The sequence below is a fragment of the Vombatus ursinus genome, unplaced genomic scaffold (assembly GCF_900497805.2).
Source record: "Vombatus ursinus unplaced genomic scaffold, bare-nosed wombat genome assembly UNPS02014818.1, whole genome shotgun sequence".
In the NCBI taxonomy this organism is placed as follows: Eukaryota; Metazoa; Chordata; class Mammalia; order Diprotodontia; family Vombatidae; genus Vombatus; species Vombatus ursinus.
This window is the reverse complement of record NW_020954596.1, coordinates 49,055,373-49,060,120: the sequence shown is the minus strand read 5'-3', so window position 1 is coordinate 49,060,120 and position 4,748 is coordinate 49,055,373. Positions and strand designations below refer to the sequence as shown.

Below are 4,748 nucleotides of genomic sequence, written 5' to 3'. Positions count from 1 at the left end.
TCAAAAATATCTTGACAGGCTAGAACATTGGACCAAATCTAATAAGATAAATTTAACAGGAACAAATGCAAAATCACTTGGGCTTTAAAAAATCAACTTCACAACTGAAGGATAGGGGAACTGTTACAGTTACTAAATTATATAAAATCATATAAATATCTTGACAGGTTAGAACTTTGGATCAAATAAAAAATTTAATAGGAACAAATGCAGTTACTTGGCTTAAAAACATCAATTTCACAAATGAAGGATGGGGGAATGTTATAGTTATAATTATAATTCATGTAAAAAAATTTAGTAGACTGCAAGTTCAAAGTGAATAATGAGTATGATAAGTCAGTTACAAAAAGTTAATATAATCTTAAGGTTTTATTAAAAGAGGTGCAGGGTCCAAAACAAGTGAGATGATGGTTATGCTTTACTCTGCAGCGATTAAGCCTATTCAGTTAGGCAAATATGCCTCAGGAGGTAGATAGCTCCTCCTTCCCACAAGTCTTCTTGCAAGTCTGCTGAATAACCACTTGCTGGCAGTGTTGTAAAAACAATTCTTGGTAAAGTATTGCTTGCACTATTTATTAATTTGTTTATTTTATTTTTAGTTTTCAACATTCACTTCCACAAGATTTTGAGTTCCAAATTTTCTCCCCATCTCGTCCCACCCCCCACCCTAAGATGGCATGCATTCTGAATACCCCTTCCCCTAATCTGCCCTCCCTTCTATCTCTCTCCCCCTTCTCTTATTCCCCTTTCCTTTCTATTTTCCTTTAGGGCAGGATAGGTTTCTATACCCCATTGCCTATATATCTTATTTCCCAGTTGCATGTGAAAACAATTTTTAACATTTGTTTTTAAAACTTTGGGTTCCAAATTTTCTCCTTTCCTCCCTCCCCACCCACCCTCATTGAGAAGGCAAGTAACTCAATACAGGTTGTAAGTGTGTAGTCATGCAAAACACTTCCATAGTAGTCATGTGGTGAAAAACTAACTATATTTCCTTTCATCCTATCCTACCCCCCATTTATTCTATTTTCTTTTGACTCTGCCCCTCCTTAGAAGTATTTGTTTCCAATTATGCCCTCCCCCAATCTACCCTCCCCTCTATCATCCCCCTGTTCTCTTATCCCCTTCTCCCTTACTTTCCTGTAGTGTAAGATAGATTTCCATATCCAATTGAGTGTATATGTTACCCCCTTATTGCTTGCACAATGTGGATTCTTAAGTCTCTTACAACCCTGAGATGCTGGGATCCTTCTTTTTTTTTTTTCAAATCAGACCAAGGCTTTTATTTTATTCATTTCTTGCATTTAAAATATTCTTCAATGACATCTTTGGCCGGAGATTCCTTACCATAGTCCTTAACAACAATGCAATTGCAGCCAGCCACTTTATGGGGCTTTCCCTCTCTGTCAGTTTTACAGAGGCCTGCCCATTCGCCCAGCTTCTTGTTGTCATCAACCTTGATCAAGTTGATCTGGTGCTCAGCACACAGGGCCTCAACCAACTTTACATACATAGGTTCATCACAGTTGGAAGCAAGAACACAAAGATGGGCTTGGCGTTTGTCCGAGGCTTTGGCAGCTTCACGAATTCCATGAGCGAGGCCATCGTGAATGAGTGCGGTCTTCAGCATTTCTTGTAGAGCAATGTTAACGTCCGTTACAGCTCCAGCAGCAATGCCTTCCTCGGCCATGGTAACGGTTCACGGGCGAAGCTAAATTTTGAAAAGACCCAGGAGCCTCTGCCTCCCGCTCAACTCAGCGCCGACAGGGAAAGAGCGGATTCTTTAATCTATGTTCATTAACTACATCACAGGAGAGCAACAACACAGGAGAGCAAGTTGTAAATTAGAATTCTGTCAAACTTTTGTTTTGATGGTTAATCTTTTACTAATGCATGATAATGTATGATACCTTCATTGTTGACATTAAATACATGAAAATGTAGGATAAGCCCGAGTCTCTGTTGTAAAATGCAGGATGCGGGATTTAAAAAAGTATTGATAGCTTTTGCCTTTATATCACCTAAATTTTCCTGTTTCCCTCCCAGAGAACCTGCTCTCTCTCAGAAATCCACATGTGAAAAAGAATTTTTAAAAGAAAAAGAGGAGAAAAAACTCTCAACAAAACCAATGAGTACATTTTTTTAAAATCTGGAAATATACATGAAGTTCCACACCCCTAGGCATGCCACTTTTATAAAATAGTGGGGGAACATTTCTTCTCATGTCTCTACTTTGGGGCTAAGTTTGTTCTTTATAATTTTACAGCATTCCTTCTTCGTCATTTTGTGGTTGGTTTGTTTGTTTTTTACCATTTACTTTGTGTATGTTGTTTTCTTGGTTCTACTTTCTGTGCATCTCATCACATCTTTCCGTGATTCTCTGTTTTTATCATATTGTTTATTATGGTACAATAATACTGTTACATTCATGTGCCACAATTTGTTTAGCCATACCCAATCAAAGAGCATATACTTTATTTCCAGTTCTTTGCTATTACAAAAAGTACTGCTATAAATATTTTAGTGTTTATGGGGCTTCCTTTTCATCAAGGACATCCTTAGAGTAGATGCCTAGCAGTGTAATCTCTGTATCAGAAGGTATGGACATTTTAGTGACTTTATTTACATAACTCCAAATTGCTTTCCAAAATATTACTGATTCACAGATCTACCAACAATTCATTTGTGTACCTATCTTCCTCAATCCCTCCGTTATTGACTGTTGCCATCTTTTGAGAGATGGAAATTTAAAGGCATTCAGTACTTGAAAGAAGTGAACATTTTTACTTCCTGATGGCCACAAATGACATGTGGACCATTAGTCAACTTAAAATTAATCCTATAATATCATTCATCATCGCTGATGAACCGTATCTCCTTTGAATACAAACTACCATTATTTCCTTTCTGAGGAACATACACCAAATCTTGAATCAGAAGACCTTGCTTCCAGTCCTGCCTTTGACAGTGCTGATCTGTGTGACTGTGAACAAGTCACCTAACCATCCTAGACCTTAACTTTTTCTCATTTTAAAATGATTGTGTTTTACTACGTGGTCTCTGAGATCTCTTCCAGCTCCATTCAATTTAATCAAAATTAATTAAGCACCTATCATGTGCCAAGCACTGTGCTAGGGATACGAATGAGAAAAAGAAAGATGGCCCCTGCCTTCACGGAGCCTACAATCTAATGGGGGGAAACAGTACACAAAAAGAAACTGAAAAGGTGGCAGGGTGGAGGTACCAGGGAATACTTGGTGAGGAGGCATGATGTCCTGGAGTAAGAAACCAAACACAGCCATCAAAAAAAAAAAAAAAAAATGGGGAGTTACCTGAAAAATTCTGAGCTCTCTATGAAGGAAAGCAATGGAATGAGTTTACTGATCCGCTTTTCAGCCCACCAATCAGAGGGGAGATGCAACAGAAGAAGCCAAGAAGGTGTTGAGCATAAAAAGGCCTGTGATTTTATGATAGGTGTAAATTGTTTTGGGAAGCCCAAAACTAAATAGTTCCCTAAACTATTCCCAGATTGCTGCCACTCTGGAATTTCTGTGTTACATATTCCTCCTAAATCTGTAATACTTCCCTCTGGTGAAGATTCTCTGTTCTTTGAAAAGTTGCTTGATAGATATTTTTTTAAATCTACAGAACCTTTCATAATGTTTTACAAATGGTAGGCACTTAAATACTTGTTAGATTATATTGGACTCATGTTGCAATCAAAATTAAGGTAAACTGAAGCACAAAGTTCCACACACATTCAGTTTATTGGTAAGATTAGCAATTACCAATAAAAGGGAGTCTCGACTCATCAGTTGGTCAGAAGACCTCGAGATAGGGCTCACCAGCCTTCATATAGTTTTGGAAAGTACAAGAGAACAAAGAATAGGAAGCATCAAACAATATGATTGGTTTCAAAGTCCGAAGTATCCTAGATGATGGAAAACAATATGATTGTATGGAAGTCAGGAATGCAGGACTATTAACAGCCCTTTCTTCCATCTTGTTGCTGTGGAAAGCTTATTGCTGGTGTCCACCTGCATGGATAATAGTCCAGACTTTCTTGAAGGACAGCCAATGTTGCAGAAATAACAAACTCTCGGGAGCTCACCTGCATCTTACCAGGCTTATTAATGAGATAACAGATCTCCCTTAATTGTGCATGGGCTGTAAAATGTGTGTATTTCTTTGAATTAACGTGATTTATGGGACAACTTAGCTCAAAGAGGAAAATTGAACTTCTGAACTTAACTCAGAGGCAAAGAAACATGACTTAGGCAATTTTTACAACATGTTGGGGTTATGTAGAATAGAATCAATTACAAAATGGAATCAGAATCAATTTGATTTTCTCAATTGGAAGACACAATGAAATTTGATTGGCTAACTACTAAATTTCTTCTTTTTTTTTCAAAAAAAGTGAAATTTAATAAAAGAAATTAGTAGAAGGTGAGCAGAGAAGCACAAAAACAGTCAACAAATGAATGTATGAATGAAGCAGTTTGGAAAAGCATGTTAATGTTACAAATCAGAAAGTAATTCTATTTGCCCAGTAACACTCATAACATTTAATGTAGACTGCCTCATTCACATTTACACAGCACATACACATAGAAAGTCAGCAAAATTCAGATCATCCAAAATGATTTTACATGTAAATTTACTTCACAAAAGACATGATAGGAAAAGCTAAGGTGATCCCAAAAAGTATTCTTATAATGCCAACCGATAGATATATGCAGATGGAA

At 37.2% G+C, this 4,748-nt stretch overlaps 1 pseudogene; it reads right to left on the bottom strand.

The window, feature by feature from the left end:
- Window positions 1-1,291: 1,291 nt before the first annotated feature.
- On the bottom strand, window positions 1,292-1,705 carry LOC114023609 (annotated as a pseudogene).
- Window positions 1,706-4,748: the final 3,043 nt, after the last annotated feature.